Below are 23,785 nucleotides of genomic sequence, written 5' to 3'. Positions count from 1 at the left end.
AATGAAGCTCGAGTCACTTCCACATGCTGACCCGTGTTCGTATCTAGTTTAAGTCCACAGTACAGCCAACTTAAAAGTAGACTAGTACAATAAGTTTAAAGGCATTCATTTCAGAACTAATTCAAAGGGCATACATGATCGATTATTGTATTCCACAATGCACGACTACACACCACTCACCTATAGTCCTTGAATAACACAAACAAAGCTAATAATGCGATTGGGCTAGCAGCGGAAATCGCTAAAATTAGCAGAAGTGTCTTGAGGATGCCTAAACATTAAGGGACCCTCTTTGTTCGGTAGTAATACTTGTACGACACGTGACCCAATAAGCTTATAGATGTTCTTACATGGCAAGAAACGAAATTTTCAGGTTTTAATGCGACTTCTTGCAGAGTGGAACCATGTGGATGCGGTACCAGACACGAGATAGATCCTCCAGTGAACAAAGATTTTTTTTTCTTCGAATAAGCCTAGTTATAAGTTTCTTCTTGGTTTACAATTTTCTTGTACTCGCTAGATTATGATTTTATCATGAGTATTTTGAGAAAGGCAAAAGTAGCCATTGCTACGATTCGTTATCTCAGTTCAAAGATTTTAACCCGAAGGGGAAACCCAGTTCGTGAAGGTAAGCATCAGTTGAAGCAACACTTTGTTTCTATTAATTCACTGCCATCAAGTAGCAATAATAATATCTCAACGGTTTCTTGCAACTCAAAGCTTAATTCTTTTGAGGGAAAACAAAATCATCCAGCACGTCCATTTTTTAATGGTGCACTTTAGTTAATATTTTTATCAAAAGATCTTGAGAGAAAAATAGGAGAACACAATTTTATTGGTGTAATAAAACGATACGAAAGGAGAATTCTTCCCGAAACACATCCGGAAAGTGTCAGGGTTAGATTAATAGCCAAAGATATGATTGAAGCTTTGCGAAGGGGACTAAGATATGAGCCAGCGGGGAGGAGTGATCTTGAATACAGCAACGAAGTTCATGATACGATGACAAAGGGGTACTTCAAGAAAGTAGAAAAAAATGTGCAAAGAAAGGTCAAGCTAAAGGTTCTACTCATCATTTGGAAGGATTAAATTGGGAGATTTTGGTTGTTGATTATCCAATTGTTAATGCATTTTGTGTGCCTTGTGGAGAGATTGTTGTTTTCACTGGTTTGCTTGATCATTTAAGATCAGATCTTGAAGTAGCGACAGTACTTGCGCACGAGGTATTCATTTTTTGCTTATGTTTAGAATTCTTAATATAGTTTGTATTTGAATAAAGTAGCATCTTAGAACATGCAGGTGCAGCATGGAGATAAGCCTTTGAACTGTTGCGACAGTACACGTAGTTTGACTTAATGTCGCTTTTGGCAACTTAGCTCCGGGTGGCATTAATATATCAAATATTCTTTGCGAACCGAGCTCAAAAAACCAGCCCAAAAGCGCCAGACACAAACCCATCCATGCACGTTTTCCGAGTGCGCGGTCTCACTGGGACCCACAGAAAAGAAAAAATAAATTTGTGTCTGGCGGTTTTGAGCTGGTTTGTTTTTCTTGGTCCGTGGAGAAGTATATATTTTTCAATCTTATTACAGGGCGGCATGTTTTATTAGAGGGGCGGCATTTTAGTAGGACAAAAATGGTCATTACTTGATCATTCAAGGTGTCCCTTATCAAAAAAATTTGGAAATGACAAATTAACCCTCATTATTGATAACCTAGTTTAGTGATGATAATCAAGTTTAGTGTTAATGATTAATTTCACTTATATTAACTCAAAATCAAAACATAATCAGATTTTTAGAGTTAAAAAAAAAAAAGTTTAGAGGAGAAGAAAAAGAAAAACTTTTGTGATATTTGTGAAACCCTAGATTTTGATTCACTCAACCAAAATGAGTGATTCCAGTGATCCGGTATACTTCTAAATTAGTTCCCATTAGCTTTTTCTCGCTCAAAATTATCTAAAGTACGTAACAAAATCAAAACTTTTAAATTTTCAGAAGAACTTACGGTTGCAATTTTGCTCGTGACCAACCGTAACTCTTAGTTACGGTTCATAAGTTCTCGAATACCAACCGTAACTGGTTAAATTTGGGGAAGATCCAATTGTAAAACCAGTTACGGTTGGTAATTAAATTTGGACAACAACCGTAACTAAATTACGGTTGGTAACTAATAAATCGAGACCAACCGTAACTACCCTACGATTGGTGAGTCAACTTAACTTTTGAACCGTAAATCATTATTTGATAAATTCTTAAGACACAGAATTATTTACGGTTGGTATGGTTGTTTGAGTAACAAATCGTAACTCAATTACGGTTGATAAATATGATGCAAATACAAACCGTAACTGAACATATTTCTCAAAACTAAGAACTTACGGTTGGTATTTGAGTTAAAACCAACCGTAACATCAACCCAATCTACAGTTACGGTTCGTATTTGAGTTATTACCAACCGTAACTCACATGCAACCAGAAATTTCAATTTCAATTTTCATACAAAACCCTAATTTTTGATACAAAATTAACTTAGATCCAACACGATAAACTAAACCCTAACTCGGTTTTTCCAAACATTTTTCGAATCGTCAATTAATCGAAGACGATGAAATTTTCAGTTTTAATGGAGGTTACGGTTGATGAAGGAGAAGAGAAGATGAAGAAGATGATGAAAAAAAACTGATTTGATTTTTTCTGATTCATTAGGTTTAAAAAAAATTGATTTGATTTTGGTTGATTTAAGGTGAAAAGGGTAATCTAGTAAAAATTTACATCCCCTTTAGGACATCCCCTAACCAACTAAAGGGACATTACTATCACAATGCCGCCCCTCTAATAAATCATGTCGCCCCTATAACAAGCTTGATATTTTTAGGTGTGTAATTCTTTTTCTTCCGGTGTCGTTTTATAATAAACACGGTTAATATGATATTTCGATACCAGGTTGGACATGTTGTGGCTAGACATGGAGCAGAAAACATCTCAAACACTATGTATGTTGCAATTCTTATGATAGTTTTGAGTCAGTTTGTTGACATGAGCAAGATAACTAATCTAGATGACGCATATAAATATCTCCTTCATATGCCTTTCTCTCGAAGATATTTTATTTTTCTTTCAGTGTTTTTTTTTTTAAGTAGAATTAAATTTGTGTTGTAAGGCTTACAGTCCACGGATGTGCGGCCCAACTAGGAACCTAGGGTTTTCCTTTACATATATAAAGGATATCGTATCCATATAACTCTATTATCCTGATCAATAGAAACCTCTCTTTGTCTCTTTACATTCTCCATATTTTCCACTGCAACACGTTATCATGCATGACTCTACCAATTGGTGCGATTTTTTGTTTCTTCGTTCAAGATTGGTTATGGATTATTCCTTGAAGATTAGCGTGGTTCTGATCCTATTTGTTTATCATCATGGATGCGTTACCAGGTGTTTCTTTTGAACAAAGAAATTTCGTTTTCTTAGTATATATTAGGGTTCCACAAACGTATGATTATAAAACATAGAGATTTCACCGTTAGATTTTCAAGAAATTGTAATATGTTTAACCAAATCAGTCATTACGTACTATGTTAAAATGTCAATCAAATCGGAAGATGATGCAATCTCCAAAGCCTGCGTTTAATAAAACTGTGTACGTTTAGAAAAACCCTAATTTTTAACAGCATCGAAAAACCTAAGTTTTGAGAATTTCAACCGTTGGATTATGCTATATTTTTGTTATGTTTTGTATATTGTTCTTAGTGAGATAATTTAAAAATCTCATAAAGATCCAACCATTAAAATACTCAAAAGTACGTGATATTTCCAACTGTGTCCACAGAAACGCTAATTAGAATAGTCATACGGCGTCATGGATAAGTTTTTATCTAGCCGTTGGATTGAGTTGAAATTGTATTATGATTGTCGAAACATTATTATGAAGTTATTGTAAAAAATTCATAATCATTGAAGATGTTTACAATTGTTTTCTGATCACTAAAGTTCGATGATGAAATTTCCAATTTTAAGGTTAACAATATGTTTTGGGCTCATATGCTAATAGTTTCAAGGTTATTACCAATGGGCCTGAGAACTTCATATGTAATGGAACATATATGTGGACTTTTGTTAACCATGACATAGTCAGCCCAATGCACCAGGCATTGACGAATTCGTTGTCTGGGTTCTGATTAAACCAACTCGAATAAAATTTGACCTTTTGGACTCAGAAGTACTTGAGCGCCATTAAAGAGCCTCTAATACAGAAGTCAATTGTGTCTACAAGGTATTTTACTTCCATCATGAAAACCTTCAACCAATGACGATGCATTGTTCAAAAGATGAAGGTATAACTTCTACGTTTTAAGGCAACATATTGATTTCAGACGATGTAATGCTCTGAAGGAAGTTTTTGAAACATTCATGAAATTTTCCCCCCGAAAATTTGAATGTTCATTGGAATTTAAAACACTTGTAATATTGGCTCAAGTAGTAACAATATAAAGTAAATGTATTTAGTGAGCATGAGACAGAGACGTAATTCTGATTCATTGGAATGAGGGTTGAACGCTTGGTATAAACATTTACTAAGTATGGTACAAGTGATGGAATACAAGTATCATATCATAGCAGCCAACTACAAGATATATAGAGAGTTCAAATAACAACAAACTCACTATATGTTAAAAGAAGGTCATACCCCCGCTTGTCAACTTCAGTGGCAATAAGAAACTTGCCCAATTGATATACTTACGTTTTGATAAGTTTTTATTAATTATGTTTATTCAACTGAATTTTGTATGATTTGATCCTGGAATATTGGTTGTATGGTAGTTTAGTAAACATTTTCTTTTTTTTAATTTAAAATAAAGAAATTTTTTATGCGAAGAACTAAATTCATAGTTTGTACTTATGAAATGAAAAGTATATCATTTTCATGAGACTGAAATACTCTAAAGCACCTGAGATATACTCATAAGTACTTGAGTTAAAAGGATCATTCTACATTATGATGAAAAGTATATCATCCTCACGAATTGTAACACTCTAAAGTAAATGATATAAATTTTCTTTTGTTACGTAATAAGGCCACACCACTTATTACACGAAGCTCTTAAGGAAATATATTAATCTGCTTATTGAATTGTTTCCTTATGTAATACCATGCGATGATTGGATCATTACAGATAATAGCCGAACGAAAAAAATGCTCAATCTTTGTTGCAAAATTAGTAAAAGTTACATGAGCTCTATAAGAACCAAGAGCTAGTCACACTTTGTTAAGTTTCTACGAAGTCTGTGCAAAAGGTTATTGAACGAAAACTAACCGTGAGAATGGGAATCATCTACAAATTACGTCCAATGACTGTGAAAGGAATCACATTTTAGAGAAAATAATGAGTCAATTAGTCTAGTGAACTGTAAATCACTAATACTTGATTAATTGACAATATAATGTTGGGAATTGACTCACTCAGGTTTTGACATAACCATAAAGACACTTTGGTTGTGATATGATGTTTTTTTTTTGAAAGAACTCAAATGGACATCCTTTTATTTGAGTTAACAAGAAAATGGGAATCACAATGATTGAAAGAATGCAAAGTCACGACATCTCTCACAATCAACTCTTTCTAAAGTACCAGAAACACCACCTCCCCTCCCATTATACTTTCAAAGTAATAAAGCATGTAACTTATTTTACAAAGTCATTCTTTAGTAAAAAGGATTGAGACCATCCTAAGATGCAAATGGTAAATAACCCATTTTTTCAAAAGAAACAAGGTTATATTTGTGGACATATCCATACAGAATGCAGTCCATTCAAGTGAATTATGGCTCTGATGGATAATTCGAAGTGTTGAATTAATTATTGTTCACAAGAAATTATGCGTTTTTGAAACAATTCTAGCACATATTATACAATTTAAGGTCTCACCAACCTTTTTATTGCTAGATATTTTACATCAAAAGGACTTGATGGATATTGCACGTTTAATAGGATCATTGTAGAGCATCCTATACCCCATGGTCTCGCAGAGGCTACCACCATAGGTTATATATGGTGTCTAAAGGTAGGTTATGCGTAACAACCTTCCTACAAATGCTTGGGGGGATATGCAATATTATACGCATATTCACTTATTTGTTTTAGAACCCACAATTAGTCAACCATTTTTGCGTACCAGTTGGTACTAGTTATGGGCCTGACATTTGTGTTCTTACGCATTTTTGGTTTCACTATATATGTGCCATTACGATTCCACATCGTACTATGATGGGTCACGAAAATGATTAAGTAATATTGTTGGATATTTACTCTCAACAATTATCCGCATTTTAAAACCTTTGGCAGGAGATCTCTTACCGCTAGATTTGCGGGTGATAGGCACATTTTTGTGTCTTATATAATCTCAATTGTATATATTATTAGTGCTCGATTTTATATTTATTATGGCTTTTTATGTCCATGTAGGTATTTTGGAGAAATAAGCTTTTGCGGCGAAATTGGCGAAAAAAGTGGTTTTTGCGCTCGTGGGAGAAAATTACTATACGGACTCTCACTTTGGATAAGGGGTGACCTAATTACTAAGGGGCATCCATTTCCAGGCAGATTCTAAAGGGAGACCAGCACAGGATAGGGGGAGGTCACTTTCTTCTCAAAATTCGAATATTTTTTGGCGAGAAAAATAACCAATGAGCAACCAAATTTTCGTTTGGATTTCGAAGATGTTTGAGTGAGATTCAATCGCGGAAATTTGCTGGGCTAGACGTGATTCAACTAAACAAGCTTGGTATGTGCGCTGGAATCAATCGAATTGGGCTGGATAATCCAAAATAAGGAAACAGAGTTTGAGTTTTATACGGGTCTCTGTTTGGGTTGATTTTTGGTAATTCAGGGAGACTAAAAGCGTGAAATTGTTTCCTAAGGTAGTATTCTATCTAAGGAAGAGTTTAAGACAATCGGAAAAGCTCGGAATTGGTTAGGGAAGTCGGCAGAAGAGATTATTGCCGTCACTTGCACGTAAAGAAAAAGCGATAATTAGTCGCTATTTTTAGGTTTCTGAGTAGTATAAAAGGTGTGTTTAAGTCCCAGGAAAGGTAACGAAGTTATTGGAGCAGTCGCAGAGGAGTTAGAAACACTACAGAGCCATATTGATCAAGTTGCAGGAAACCGTCTTCTGCTGCTGCCGCTGCTGAATAACATCCGCTGCAAATAAGAACAGCGTCTCAAATTTGTAACGCTGCTACAGTAAATTCTTTGTAACAGTCAGTCATTTGTCTTGCAACGCCATTACATCGTTGCAAACATCGAGTGTTATAGTTTTTCATCTTTAATCAACTTTTGAGCAACAAACATGTATTTTGAGAAGTGATTAATATGAGGAGCTAAACCCCATTGCTGAGGCGATAGAGGAAGCTATTTTTCCAACAAGAAGTGATATATTCTATTTTATTTATTTATTTGCAATTATTTTATGATTATTTGCCTTGGTTGAAAATTGTTTGAATGATCCTTGTTAAGCAATTGTGATTTCTTTTGATAGAACATACTTGGACCTAGGTTTTTGATGTTCTATGCTTTGGATTTACACTTGTTATTTTGAGAATTTACTAGTTGCAATAAGTTAGAATCAACTTGAACGAGAAAATTGCATAAATATAAATATTGGGATTAAATCACTTTGAACTTGGAAAATAGTGGAATCTTAGCCTCAGTGTTCTTTTAATATTGATATCATCTTTGATTGAGTTTGTGACAATTTTTAGTTTGTTTTCTATTTTAGTTTTAGAATTTAAGTCTATATTTTATCCTTCGCAAGTCTGAGAATCGAACCACTTTTACCACTATCTACAAATCACATCAGCGGGTTATCACTTTGATGAGACAGTCTTCCCGTCATTAGGGGGAGATAAGAATAAGTATTTTCTAAGGTAACGACAGGAATTGTCGTGGTGTGTTCCTATTGTGTCTCATATTGATTATTGTACTCCACAAATGTAAAAGTGAAGTGAACAAATAATCGATTTTCAGAATGTACATTGATGTCGCTAAAGTGATGAGATCACACATACCAGCTGCAAACCTACCTGTAAGGTTACAAATCCTCAATAAGGGAATATACACCATAGACTAAGGTGTTGCAACTACACTTAGTGGAAGTGTGGTTGAGGCCGTGGCTCCATAAAGGAAGTTGGAGAGACCACTTGGTTCGATCAATCCTCACCTAGAAAGGAAGTATGTGAGGAAGGCACAACTTACTTATATCATCAGAAATAATCTCATAAGATTGTCTCTGAATATGTCCATGAATCAAACTGGAGGACGCTCCGAAGTTTAATGATTCCAGAGAACGATGACATCTCAAGTGGATTATTAGAACGCTCATGAGTCAATGGAAATATCATGCGAGCATATTGATGATTAATTTCATATACACTTTCTTAAGAAAATAGAGCAAGATAAGATCGAACCAAGCTCCTTGTTTCTTAATGTCAACGAAGAGCATATTTGTCCAATACAATCCAGGTAAAACTTGGATCTTTGACAAATATACAGGTATTTGGTGTGGTAGTGCTAACCAACCAAGTGTAAATCCTATTGGACATACATGATTAATTTGTCACAAAGCATAATGAGAAGAAAGAAGTCTTAAAGGATAAAGACTCGCCTTGTGGTGCGAGGTTTCTCACAAAACCCTGGAATTGTTCTCTTGTAATGAACTTTATAGCGTTCCGCTACTTAGTTATCTTGGTAAGAATTGAAAATGCAGCATATGTATGTGATTGTTACGAATCTCTAAAAGAATCAAGAGATAACAGATATTTATAAAAATACTTGATAGCCTTTTGTTTCCCAAATCAAGTGACTCTAAACCACAGAGTGCGTTTACAGTTAGATATAACGCTCACTTATAGATTGAAGCAATCAGGCGGATGTGGTATACCCGTCTAAGTGACTATTTGATTTGGAGGGGATAGACAAGTAAGTTATTTTCATTGCGTATTCACAAGAAAGTTTCTGATTTGGAATTGTAGCTATCTATGTCGATGATACAGACATGATGGGTACTCTTGATGTAATAAGAAACCTTAAAAGCTATTTGAAATCCGAATTTTAGATGAAAAATCTGGGGAAAGCTCGACCGAATACTGAGCTTGTGGTATATTATTCCACCAGTTTGCATATGTTTAAAGTTGTCAGGCAATTTAATAAAGATATGCATCCTGATAGCACTCCCATGATTAGTCGAGGTTCAAATGTTAGTAAGTGACCATTTCTTCTAAAGGAAGATGACGAATATTTTTTGGGGATGAAATTCCCATATCTAAGTACAATATACGCATTGTTGTACTTAGTATCGTAATATACTCGATTAAATTTTACATCCTCGGGGAACTTGTTAGCTAGATATAGCTCAGCGCCAATGCAACGTATTTGGAATGGTACATTGAATGTAATCATGTACTTAAAAGTAACCATTTACATGAGTTTGTTTTATCCCTGCAAAGACATAAAAAGGAATTCTAAAGGAACTGCAATCCAAAGGTTGTTGATTATGAAGGTGTTTATAGGCAAAAACCGTTTCTGCTGATTTTGGTAATTTTGGTGAGTGAGTGAGAAACAAATCTAAACCCTAAACAAATGTACTGCACGGGAGTACTTTAGATTCGAGAGATCAATCTATACAAATCTGGCCTAAACCAAGAAATGGCCGTTCCGGATTTGCTTCGGTCACAAAGAGGAGGAGAAGGGCTGGTTTAAGGAGGGAAGCGAAGAGAGTGTTGAGACCAGAGAAGTTCTGGAAGAGTAGTGCTTTACTTGTATCAGAAGATGAAAGCTTTGAGAAAGCTAGCAAAAGTTGCCTTTCTGAGTGTTGTATTTCTCCCTGACCAAAAACTTGTTTTTTGGTGGAAATAGGTAAAACCTATTTATACAAGTCCAAGCGAAAGGTACTCTGGCCTCGTAAGGAAAGAAACGGATGAGTTAAATGGGAAGAGGTGGCAACGCCTGGCATTGATGGAATTTGATAGAATTGATGTTCCATAATGAAAGAGCGTTTCACCATTACTCCCTGCATTTACTAACCGTTTTATTCTTATGACACTGTCTTGAAACGGGCATTTGTGTATTCCGCACGCTGTAGACCGCCAAACCAATACCCTAATAAGCATCCCCCAGTTTGTGACATACGTTTCGATGTCTCGAGTGTCTTCGTGGAAAACATGTAGCATGTCGCTGGTGCTTGATAAGTTGAGCCTGAGAAACTTGTCGGTTCAGTGGTGACCTTCGACGGTCGAGATTTTGCATCTCAAGAGAAATCGTGGCCTTTGATGTAGGCGCGGCATGCCAAAGTGCAAGTGTTGCACAGCATGTGCCAATGTCATGTGTGGCATGCCTTGGCCCTAGGTTGCACATCGGGTGAAAGTGGTAATGCCAAAGTGCAAGTGTTGCACGGCATGTGCCAATGGCATGTGTGGTATGCCTTGGCCCTAGGTTGCATGTCGGGTGCAAGTGGTAATGCCAAAGTGCAAGTGTTGCACGGCATGTTCCAATGGCATGTGTGGTATGCCTTTGCCCTAGGTTGCACGGATTGGCATTCCAAGTTGCAAGGGTTACACGGCATGTGCCAATGGCGCGTGTGGCGGCTTTGTCCCTAGGTTTGCACGGCTTGGAATGCCAAGTTGCAAGGGTTGCACGACATGTGCCAATACCGCGTGTGGCGTCTTTGGCCCCAGGTTTGCACGGCTTGGCATGCCAAGTTGCAAGGGTTGCATGGCATGTGCCAATGGCGTGTGTGGCGGCTTTGGCCCTAGGTTTGCACGGCATGGCATGCCAAGTTGCAAGGGTTGCGGCATGTTCCAATGGCGCGTGTGGTGGCTTTGGCCCTAGGTTTGCACGATTTGGCATGCCAAGTTGAAAGGGTTGCACGATATGTGCCAATGACGCGTGGGGCGGCTTTGGCTCTAGGCATGCCAAGTTGCAAGGGTTGCATGGCATGTGCCAATGGCGCGTGTTGCGGCTTTGGACCTAGGCATGCCAAGTTGCAAGGGTTGCACGACATGTGCCAATGGCGCGAGTGGCGGTTTTGTCCCTAGGCATGCCAAGTTGCAAGGGTTGCACGACATGTGCCAATGGCGCGTGTGGCGTCTTTGGCCCTATGCATGCCAAGTTGCAAGGGTTGCACGTCATGTGCCAATGGCGCGTGTGGCGGCTTTGGCCCTAGGCGTGCCAAGTTGCAAGGGTTGCATGGCATGTGCCAATGGCACGCGTTTTTGGCATGGTTGCCATTTTGTGCAATGGTGGTGCGTTTTGGATTTTTGGAATGGTTAGCGTGATGATAGTGCGTTGCTTTGCGGTTTGGCACGGTTGCCATATCTAGCGCAATGATCGCGTGTTTGTTTGCGGTTTGGCATGGTTGCCATATTTAGTGCAACGGTTGCGCGTTATTTGTAGTTTTGGCTTGGTTGCCATATTTTGCACAATGATTGCATGGTACATGCAATTGCTATGTTTTTTGTGATGAGTGAACGGTGCGTGCATTTGGCATGTTTGCCATGCTTTTGCGCAATGATACGTGTATTTGGCATGTTGCGTGACATGTGTGAGTGGCATGATTGCCATGCTTTTGCAGAGTGATTGCACGGTACGTGCAATTGCTATGTTCTGCGCAATGACTGCACGGTGCGTGCATTTGGCATGCTTGTCATGCTTTTTGCGTAATGGTTGCGCGGTATGTGTGAACTTAGGGTTTCGCGCATCGAAACCCTAATTTAGTATTTGAAAAAGGGTACCCTGGTAATTTTTACATAAGCGCGTTAAATGCTCTAATAAATGTTCTAGTGTCACCGGTGACGTCATGCTATACGTGAGGTTTAACGGTTTTACCCCTTGTTCTAAAACCACAATCAACATTAAGTCCTCTGCTTAGCTTGGAATAGGGGCTTTGTTGCGAGGTAAGCATAAGATGGTGACAGACGAGGATAGAACTGAGACAGTAAGTCGTGAAAGAGGGCCGAGGAGATTTGTCTGACCTTTTTCGAGATGTAAGTAAGAATGCACAATCCTCGCATCTGGTAGCTTTGCACAAATTCCAGTACGACTAGGCGTCTTTGGGTCCAGGCTTTGGAACGCGAGGCGGAGCTGCTAGCATAGACTTGTCACGAATGGGGCTTGTCAGTACAAATGGGCTTAGAATGGGCGAGGGCCGTTTGGAAGAGCACGACGTTGGCAAGGAAGGCATGGCCAGCGCGGCAAGGCAAGGCCGGGATGGAAGGCGTTGGCAAAGAAGACATGGTTGGCGCGGACTGGCAAGGATGGCGCGGATTGGGTGGCTGGCGCGGATTGGGCAGCTGGTGCGGATTTTTGCAAGGAAGACATTGAGTGCTTGGTAGGGCAGGTGCTAGTAAAGAAGATGCGTGCATTTTTGGAAGTGTCAAACCTTTCTATTGCGGGCCCGAATGCATTTCTCCATGCACGGCTTTGAAAAGGGAATCCTTCCCTTATTCGAAGTCCCCAACTATCAAGCATATAGAAGAGTTATCCACCTTTTATTTTGTACCTTTGCTTCTTCATATCTTTGCATTAGCAGCAAAGTGGTAAGGCGAGTTAGCATTCCACGTATGTCTTCCGGCGCTTCTTCTTTAATTTTTCTTCCTTATTATTATTTTTTTTGTGCTGGTGCAAAAACTCCAGTTGTATATACACTTCGCATGAATCCGTAGAAAATACTTTTCTTCCATATCTTCGTGGAACCTAGTCGTAAATGTGATTCTCATGAACCTGTAGACTTCTGTCATGAATACTGCGGCAGTCTGTTTGTGAAAACCTAGTTTCTTAGAGTTTTCTCTTATTTTGGTGTAGCTGTGTGATAATTTCTTCTCGTCTTGCTTTTTTGGTGTAGATACCTTGTTAGCAAACAACACAAGAAACTCCGATAAGATGTCACCCGAGCAAAGTCTTGCTTCACCAAAAGACGTTGGTAACTCTAAGCCGAACACGGATGATGACTTCTTCACAAATCCCCTTGCCGCAGCCCGGAAAAATCATCCCAATTTAGTGTCGATCCTCTTGACCGGTTCGGAAGATGAAAGGAGGACCCGTTCAGTCCGACCAGAGAGTGTAATACGGTTTTGTCTTCATAGAGGATAGTATTCTGCTTCCCATATTGACTTTAAAATGTGTCAAATCCCGTTGCGCTCCTTCGATAAATAGATTGAGTTTATGGTGAGCCAGAACACATAAGTGCTAATTTGACCCGAGCGCAGATCACTGATGCTGTTAGGGCCTCTGCAAATCTTCAAATTAGGAAGGATATCCCTGGTTTAGTTGCCTTTATCTCCATATGGTGTGCGGACACTCATACATCCGTATGTAGGTGGGGTGAAATGACTTTCTCCTTAGAAAGCGTGGCTCTTCTGCTGAATCTTCCCGTAACAGGAAACCTCAATATCCAACTATCAGAAGATGAAGAAAAGATGCGAGCCACTCTTGTTTCTAAGTCTAAAGATTTCGTTCAGAGAGAGAACGACAAGTGTTTCTACGGCTAGTGGGTGTCCCAATGGTTCCCGGATGAGTTGGATCTGAGTCAAAAGAATAGTACACTTCATATTGCGGCATTCTTGGCTCTCTGGTTGTCTAGGGATGTTTTCGATGACGGCTCCGGCAAGAAATATATAAGACAAAAACTTCTGATGATTGCCATAAAGTTAGTGAAAGGCGTAGTTCTCCCCACTGGTAGCTTGTTCCTTGGTTCTCTGTATACGCATCTGGATCACCTGGTTGCGGACATGCGTGTTTCAAACGGTTATATGAAAGTGGACTCGTATTTCCATGTTGCCTTCCTTCAAGCGTGGTTGTGGGAGCATTTTGAGAAATATGCTCCGAAGCCGTTGACTTCACTTCCCGCGAGTTGGGGTGGCTCCAGAATACTCCGATGGGTGAACAGGCGTCCAAGAGTCGGATCATTCCTTGATAAGTCGCGCGAAGTCAGTTTTTACCCGTGGGCTTCGGTGCATGCGTCCGTAGTCAAGTTAACACCTTTGCTTCTGCTCCAAATATGACTTTGCTTTTCGAAGGTAACATGCGTGTTGGTGAAAACTTGTTTATGCGGAGTTGCACGTCCGGTTGTATGCTGTCTTTCTTTATGGGGTCTTACTATCCGCGGTTTTGTGAATCACATGGTGGCGAACGCCCGTTGTAGACCCTCCCCTGAGGTTTTGACAAAGCATCCAATGTTGAGGGATCCTTCTGCAACTAAGCGAAAGTCACCTGGTAACGTGGACAGTCCCCAGGTGAAGGAACGAAGGTCGGAGAATCGCGCTGGTGGATTTCGGTCGGTTTAGACAGACTCGGCGACCCTGGTGTCTTTCAATTCTTCCAATATTCAGGTAGGTGTCGCCCCTGGCTCAACTAAAACGTGTAAATCTTCATTTTGTTTCTGAACATTTGCATCTTGTTTCTACCAGGGTTTTGGTAGTGTGAACGCCTGTACTGCGCTTGCTCGTCGTCAGGAAATAATACCTCTTCCGATAGAGGCCGACAGTGTTGAGCCCTCCAGGAAAGAGTCAGAGAAAGACAAGAGTTCAGAAGACGAAGGTAGCTCTTCTAGCAGCAACACTGGATCTTCTTCGGGAAGCGGATCGGTGAGTCCTGCACATGTTTTTATTTTCCCTTCTTTCTTCTTTTTCGAAAACGTCTAACTCAAGATTGCAGGAAGGATCTGATTCCGGAGACGATTCTGAGATAGAGGCTTGTGAAGATTTGCCTTTAGCTGCAGCGACTGCTATTGGTGCTTCGGAGATGGAGGTTGATTAAACGAAAGGCATGAATGCGGCTCGAACAGAGGAGAATACTCTGACGACTGTCAACGAAAGCGTGGAAGAGAACCCCTTGCCGGCTATGGGTATGGTTTCAGGAGCCACTTTCGATCCCCCGTACTTGTTCCCTTATCCAGGTCATGTGATGGTCGGTGGCTTCAATGTGATGGCTAAGTACAAGGTGTTGTACACCAAAATCTGGGAAAAGTATGGACATATCGCCACAACCAGGAAGATCACCAGTCGATTTGTGCTGGTCAAACGTGTGGAAGAAGCTCAGTCTTCCATCGAGGATATGCGCGAAGTGACCGGCCGTACCGTTTCTGAGGATGTCATCGTCAGTTGGAAGTATCGTGATATGTGCGTAGAAAATGAGTTCAACGCTTCGTGGTTCGTTAAGGGCTTTGCTGAGATCCAGAAATTGAAAACCGTAGTGGTCGAGAGTCTTTCTGCAGATAAAATCGCACAGCAGGAGGCAGAAGTCGAAGAATTGTACAAGACGTTGACTCTAAAGAGAGCGTCTATCGAAGATGCAAGGGAGGCTTTCTCCAAGAAGAGCAGACCCCTGTTGGATAACTTTCCTTGAATGTTTCTCTGTCTTTTCCAAACTTTCGCTTAGGTTTTGTTTCTTTTTTTTTTTTGAAACGCAAACAAAGTGCCTAGTTTGAGGTTTGATTGATTTTGATAGGTGGTTGGTATTTTATGAGGATATTGGGTTATTTTGAAATGAATGGTTTTAATAGTATTGCTCAGGTTATGACTTGCGAATAAGAAGATGAAATAGCATGATGGTTTTATCGAGAACCTAAAAAAATGAATCGTATATTCCGTCTAGTCTAGACTTACTCAGTATTTCTGGGTCTTCTGATGAAAACGAGATCCTTCCTGTGTAAAACCGATTTTGTATGTAGTATTTTCGTGACTGCGGAAAGTCCTCAGTCGCTTTTGGAGTTTCCTTGTGACCGAATCGTTTGCTTTCAGTTCTTGTGAAGTCCCCAGCCATCTCTTGCGGCTTACGACTGGTAATCAAGTTGTCTGGTAGTCGAGTTGTAGATCCCCGAATAGATTCCTTGCTTCTGCTATCCTGATGTCTGGATGGAAGTATGAGATAATTTCTGAAAGTTGATATTGTAACCGAAATATCAATCTCCCACTGTGGTCGCCAATTGTTTATAGGCAAAAACCGTTTCTGCTGATTTTGGTAATTTCGGTGAGTGAGTGAGAAAGAAATTTAAACCCTAAACAAATGTACTGCACGGGATTACTTTAGATTCGAGAGATAAATCTATACAAATCTGGTCTAAACCAAGAAATGGCCGTTCCGGATTTTCTCCGGTCACAAAGAGGAGGAGAAGGGATGGTTTAGGGAGGGAAGCTAAGAGAGTGTTGAGACCAGAGCAGTTCTGGAAGAGTAGTGCTTGACTTGTATCAGAAGATGAAAGACTTGAGAAAGATATCAAGAGTTTCCTTTCTGAGTGTTGTATTTCTCCCTGACCAAAAACTTGTTTTTTTGTGGAAATAGGTAAAACCTATTTATACAAGTCCAAGTGAAACGTACTCTGGCCTCGTAAGAAAATAAACGGATGACTTAAATGGGAAGAGGTGGTAACGCCTGGTATTGATGGAATTTGATGGAATTGATGTTCCATAATGAAAGAGCGTTTCACCATTACTCCCTGCATTTACTAACCGTTTTATTCTTATGACACTGTCTTGAAACGGGCATTTGTGTATGCCGCACGCTGTAGACCGCCAAACCAATACCCTAATAAGCATCCCCCAGTTTGTGACATACGTTTTGATGTCTCGAGTGTTTTCAAGGAAAACATGTAGCATGTCGCTGGTGTTTGATAAGTTGAGCCTGAGAAACTTGTCGGCTCAGTGGCAACCTTCGACGGTCAAGATTTTCAATCTCAAGAAGAATCGTGGTCTTTGATGTAGGTGCGGCATTCCAAATGCAAGGGTTGCATGGCATTTGCTAATGACATGTGTCGCATGCCTTGTCCATAGGTTGCACATCGGGTGCAAGTGGTAATGCCAAAGTGCAAGTGTTGCACGACATGTGTCAATGGCATGTGTGGCATGCCTTGGCCCTAGGTTGCACGTCGGGTGCAAGTGGTAATGCCAAAGTGCAAGTGTTGCACGACATGTGCCAATGGCATGTGTGGTATGCCTTAGCCCTGGGTTGCATGTCGGGTGCAAGTGGTAATGCCAAAGTGCACGTCTTGCACGGCATGTGCCAATGGCATGTGTGGTATGCGTTGGCCCTAGGTTGCACTGCATGTGCCAATGGCGTGTGTGGCGGCTTTGGACCTAGGTTTGCACGGTTTGGCATGCCAAGTTGCAAGGGTTGCACGGCATGTAGCAATGGAGCATGTGGCGACTTTTGCCCCAGGTTTGCACAGATTGGCATGCCAAGTTGTAAGGGTTGCACGACATGTGTAAATGGTGCGTGTGGTGTCTTTGGCCCTAGGTTTTCACGACATGGCATGTCAAGTTACAAGGGTTGTACGGAATGTGCCAATGGCGCGTATGGAGGATTTGGCCCAAGTTTTGCACGGTTTGGCATGCCAAGTTGCAAGGGTTGCACGGCATGTGCCAATGGCGCGTGTGGAGGCTTTGGCCCTAGGCATGCCAAGTTGCAAGGGCTGCACGGCATGTGCCAATGGAGCGAGTGGTGGTTTTGGCCCTAGGCATGCCAAGTTGCAAGGGTTGCACGGCATGTGCCAATGGCGCGTGTGGCGGCTTTGGCCCTAGGCATGCCAAGTTGCAAGGGTTGCACGGCATGTGCCAATGGCGCGTGTGGCGGCTTTGGCCCTAGGCATGCCAAGTTGCAAGGGTTGCATGGCATGTGCCAATGGCACGCGTTTTTGGCATGGTTGCCATTTTGTGCAATGGTGGTGCGTTTTGGATTTTTGGCATGGTTAGCGTGATGATTGCGCGTTGCTTTGCGGTTTGGCATGGTTGCCATATCTAGCGCAATGATCGCGTGTTTATTTGCGGTTTGGCATGGTTACCATATTTAGTGCAACGGTTGCGCGTTATTTGTAGTTTTGGCATGGTTGCCATATTTTGCACAATGATTGCATGGTACATGCAATTGCTATGTTTTGTGTGATGAGTGCACGGTGCGTGCATTTGGCATGTTTACCATGTTTTTGCGCAATGATTGCATGGTACGTGCAATTGTTATGTTTTGCGCGATTTTTGCACGGTACGTGCATTTGGCATGTTGCGTGACATGTGTGAGTGGCATGATTGCCATGCTTTTGCGCACTGATTGCACGGTACGTGCAATTTCTATGTTCTGCGCAATGATTGCACGGTGCGTCTATTTGGCATGCTTGCCATGCTTTTTGCGTAATGGTTGCGCGGTATGTGTGAACTTAGGGTTTCGCGCATCGAAACCCTAATTTAGTATTTGAAGAAGGGTACCCTGGTAATTTTTACATAAGCACGTTAAATGCTCTAATAAATGTGCTAGTGTCACCGGTGACGTCATGCAATAGTGAGGTTTTACGGTTTTACCCCTTATTCTAAAACCAACATCAACAGAAGGAACAATAATCTCTTCTCCAACGAAAGTAAGCAGTGGGATATATGGTAGACTATTTTCTGAGTCATTACCGATATTCAGTTTCGAAAAGTACATGACTAAAGGAACTTTCTGGAACAACTCTGAAAGTAATCAGGGGGAGATGTCGACATCAGGGGGAGGATCCAGGGATATGATGTCGACATGTTTTACTTCGAAATTGAAGGTGTGTTGTACTCTTTTTCCCTTCGATCGAGAATAGTTTTTCCCAAAGGGTTTTGTTACTCGACAAGGTTTTTAGCGAGACAACACTAAAAAAATCAAGTATGTTGAACGTTGAAGACACAAAGATCACGTTGATATTACTGAAAATATCTGAACCAAAGAAATGAAACGCGATATTCTCTTAAGCAACGTAATTTCTAGAATCAACAACATGGTCTTATAAACATTCAAGTCACCAAAGTAAAGTGTGATAAACTCCTTTTGAATGCATTAGACTAATGAAAATTATCTGACATCAGGGGGAGCATCTAATGGTATGTTGAACTATTTTCCTTCACCGAGGTTGTTTTTTCCCGTAGGGTTTTGTTACTCGGCAAAGTTTTTAATGAGACAACAACAAACACCGGGAATGTAATTTCCCAGCTAAGGCTATTGTCTTTCCCACGAGGATCTTCTTCCTTAGGAGTTGTGAAGCAACTAGTCAACTTCAACGGAGCAAACTGATCATCTGCAACGGATCACCTTTACTTGCATCTGTCGTGTTGTACTCTTTTCCCTTCATCAAGGTTTTATCCCACTGGGTTTTCCTTGTCAAGGTTTTAATGAGGCAACGTATATGCATCCAACTATGTTCTAAGTTTAATTAATATTGTACTCTTTTTCTTTAGTTCAGGTTTTTTCCCTCTGGGTTATCCTGACGAAGTTTTAACGAGACAATTAACTTAGACTCGTCGATCTTTGAAGATCGTATTGCATGTGAGGAACTACATGTAAAGTACGAGACAACATGTGAAGTACTACATGTGAAGAGTTTTACTAAGGTTTTCCCCGCTGGGATTTTCCTTATCAAAGTTTTAACGAGGCAATTGATTTCGGCACAAGTCACCAAGCAGAGGACAACATTTGAAGAACTATATTCGAAGAATTTTATGTGAAGCACTGTATACGGAGTTCTATTGGACCGCACAAGGGGGAGTGTTGTAGGGCTTACATCCCAAGGATGTGCGGCCCAACTAGGAACCTAGGGTTTCCCTTTACATATATATAAAGGATATTGTATCTATGTAACTCTATTATCCTGATCAATAGAAACCTCTCTTTGTCTCTTTACTTTCTCCATATTTTCCACTGCAACAATTTGTCATTTTTGTCAGTAGTTGTTGTGCCCATTTTGTTTACTATATTAACCAATCGATCATTAGTCTATTTCATCCTGAAAAAACAGAAGAAGTTTACATGATGCTAGTTAGCTTTTCATTAACTCAAGACTCATCAAAATTTTGTTTTTTGATAATCTGCTAAGGAGGAATATTTCGCTAACTGTACATGTTGATTTATCTCATCCCTCTTTCTGTTCTCTTTGAAATACGACGATTGAATCCAATATGCACCTATTCTGGAATTGTCAATTCTCGGCTCGTGTTTGGAGTTACTTCTTTACTCATGCTGATTTGGTTAAGCCTTCGCCCGGGTCGATGATGGACCTTTTCCATCACTGGAAGCGTTTTGCTTTAAATCCAGGTGGCAGGGAGCTTTGGAAACGCCTTCCCGCTAGTATATGTTGGAACCTGTGGATTGAAAGAAATGCGAGAATCTTCCGTGGTAAAAAACGTAATGTGGAGGAGTTTATGGTAGAGTCGAAAATCACATCTCTTCTTTGGGCTAGATGTCTCCCTTCCATGTCTGGTATTAATCTTCACGAAGCTATCTGTAATTGGAAAATGATGTTTTTTGATCCTCCTTAGCGTTGTTCTGTTTGGGTTTTCTTTTTCTTGTTGTGTTTTCCCCCTTGCTTGGTGGCTTAGCTGCATTGCAACCGTGTTCTCTTTGCCTTCCTCTTAATATATCTCTTTATTTACCGAGCAAAAAAAAATAATCAAAATTTTGTTTTGTAATTCTTGTAACAAGCTTGAGACTGGCATCATTAATGTATGTGCTATTGTTTCTTGCTAGTGAAGTAATTTACTCTTCATGTTTTTTCTTATTAGGATGGAGAAGGAAGCAAACTATATTGGATTACTCTTGCTTGCCTCAGCTGGGTACGATCCGCGAGGTGCACCCCAAGTGTATGAGAAGCTTGGTGATGGAAACTCGTCGTCATCAGATTATCTCTCCACACATCCGTCTGGAAAGAAGAGGGCGCAATTGCTATCCTGAGACAAGGTTATGAAAGAATCCCTTAGATGTTTTTAGAGGGTGATTTAATTAGAGGATGATTTAAACTTCAAGTTATCCCCAATCCAGATAAGACTGTAATATAACAATTAAATAATATTGGCTTTTCTTTATTCTAAATCGCATCAGTCATTATTGATTGGCTACCATGCATGGAATCGAATTTTAGTGGCGGGGAAGTTTTATGTAGGTTTTAGGATTTTTGGGGATACAACATGGAATCAAATTCAGGCAGAGGTATCAAAGGCTTCCTCTGAAGAATTAATTTCCAACCCAAATTTGCATTATGACCAAACAATGGGAAAAAAACTTGCTCGAGCATAAGGCATCCCCAACAAAGCTAATAATGAGAGGGACGCCTAAATATTAATCAAGGGTCACTTAAAGTCCTAGTTATATTTAGTTACTAAATTTTAGTAGGACTTGAATTATAAATAATTGTTTCTTGAATATTAAGTTACGATATCATTATATATATATCTTATGGGTTTCCAATAAAAAGTAGTCATTGCTACAATTCGTTATCTCAGTTCAAAAGATTTTAACCCGAAGCGGAAACCCTATTCGTGAAGGTAAGCAAAGATTTAAACGATTCACTCAAAGATCAATTCAATGCCATCAAGTGATAATAATAATAATATCTCAGGTGTTTTTTGGTATTCATCAACTCGCTCAAAGATTAATTATCGAGCACGTCGATTTTTAGATGGTGCACATAGATTTTATCGGGGAGCGTAATGCATATGAAAAACATAAAAACACATTGATTATCGTAGGATTGGTTGTTGGTGGAGTTGTTACTGCTGTATGTGGATCAGAAAGAATTCCTTACTCGGAAAGAATTCATTTAATTTTTTTTATCAAAAGATTTTGAGAGAAAAATTGGAAAAAGCAGTTATAATTGTGTAATAAAAAAATATGAAGGGAAAATTCTTCCGGAAACACATCTAGAAAGTGTCAGGGTTAAATTAATAGCCAAACATATAATCGAAGCTTTACGGAGGGGATTAAGATATGAACAAGTAGGGAGTGATCTTGAATACAACAAAGAAGTTCACGATGTCGAGAAAGCGGTTCAAGAATTCACAGGTCAAGCAAAGAAAGGTTCTAAAGTTGTTACTTATCATTTAGAGGGATTAGATTGGGAGATTTTGGTTGTTGATGAACCAACTGTCAATGCAATTTGTATGCCTGGTGGAAATATTGTTGTTTTCACTGGTTTGCTTGATCGCTTTTGTAGGATCAGAATCTCGCAACGACAATATTTCAGCGAAATTATCAACAACACAATACAACAGCGTCGCAGAACAATTTCAGGAAGAACATAATAAATGACGTCAGCTAAGATCATGAGAAAGATGTGATAGTCATGCGAAAATTAGAGAGCTTGCGAAATTAATATTTGTAAGGTTGCGAGAATGTCGCAAATCATACCCGAAAATAAAGGACAGATTAGCTGTCATCCACTATGTATTTCCCTATAAATAATCGTTCAAGTTGTAAAGAAAGGAGAAAGATCTTTTTTGAGTAAGAAACAAGTAAATAGGAGAGCGAAAGTCTAGAGCAGAGATCATTATTGATTTCTTTATCTTTTCTTGTAAGAACATTCAAAGATTGATCAATAAAATTAAGAGTGTAAACCTAAAAATGAGTTGATTAATAATGAAATCATATGAGGGGTGTAGTGTAGGATTTTTTGCAACTACATAATGACGCTAGAAACAGGGAAGTATTGAAGATTATTCTAGAAAAAATCTGAAAATTAATATTGAGATTTGTGAAAATTTAGAGTGATTGATTAAGAATTTTCCATAATTTCTTGCAATATTGTTAACATTGAAGAAATGGCTAGAAGAAGAAATACATCCGAACAACCGACTACTGTTCGAAGAAGCAAGAGAATTGCTGGAAAAGAAAGAAGTGAAATAGGAGAATCTACTAGAATGAGAAGTAATAAAGAAAATCAAATTCAACCACCAATTCAACAAACACTAGTTCAAGGGAGGAATACGGATTATGATAGGGTGAGCATACACACTTGGCAATCAAATTCGGCAGAAGAAGTAGAAGAAGAGCAACAAAACAGAAATTATAGACAGGAAGAGAGAAATCAAGAAGAAGATGAAGGAATAATTCATGGAGATGAGGAAATTGGAGCGTTGGAAACGTTGAGACGAAGAATACATGAAGAAAGAAGAGCTGAGGCAGAAGAACGTGCAAATTTAACATGGCAAAATCACGAATTAAGGATGGAGAATATAAGACTACAGAATAGAAGATCGAGAAGCATTACAAAATCATATTCAAGCTCGACTAGAAGAGAAATGAGGCGAAACTCATCGACAATCAATGCTGGAAATGATATTCAAGAAGAAATATCAAATCCTAATGAAGAATATCGCAAAAATAGAGAAAGAGCTGATGATCGTTGCGTTCCACAAAATGAAACTTTTGATGATGGGAAAAATGGTGGAAATCAAGATAACGGACAACATCAGGGACAAAATGACCAAGATGGCGAAGGAAATTGAGAGGAAGGAAGAAGAATTTTACATGAGAGAGAAAATCAAAGAAATCAATAGACAATTAAAGAAGAAATTGAAAGACATTATGCTGAACAAACACGTTTAATCTGCGAACGTGAAAGATTGAGAGCAAAAATGGAAGAACAATAGCTTCAGAAGACAATTCGCCAGAACAATCACGACAATCGAGAAAGAAAACGTACACAAAACCGGAATAACGGTAATCTCAATGAGGAGTATGATAGAGTAAAGAGGATGGATGAAAGACAACGAATTGAATTGATAAGAAATGAACAAAATCATGGAGGGGAAAATGAAAGGCATCATCATATGCGAATTCAAGATAGAGATGAGGAAGAGAATCGCAGAAGAAGACGAGATGAGGATAATGAAGAAGAAATGCAAAATTTCGCGAGAGAAGATAGACATGAACGCAGAAGAAGAGAGGCGAAATTAAAGAGACCAATGGATCAAGATTCAGGTGTAAATAAACAAATCTTGAAAGAATTAGA

The 23,785-nt window shown here is 39.5% G+C and overlaps 1 pseudogene; it reads left to right on the top strand.

Annotated features, from left to right (window-relative positions):
* Positions 1-534: 534 nt before the first annotated feature.
* Positions 535-23,785, top strand: part of LOC113272259 — a 30,509-nt pseudogene continuing 7,258 nt past the window's right edge.

This window comes from Papaver somniferum, chromosome 4 (assembly GCF_003573695.1).
Source record: "Papaver somniferum cultivar HN1 chromosome 4, ASM357369v1, whole genome shotgun sequence".
NCBI lineage: Eukaryota > Viridiplantae > Streptophyta > Magnoliopsida > Ranunculales > Papaveraceae > Papaver > Papaver somniferum.
This window is presented reverse-complemented; position numbering and strand designations above follow the sequence as displayed.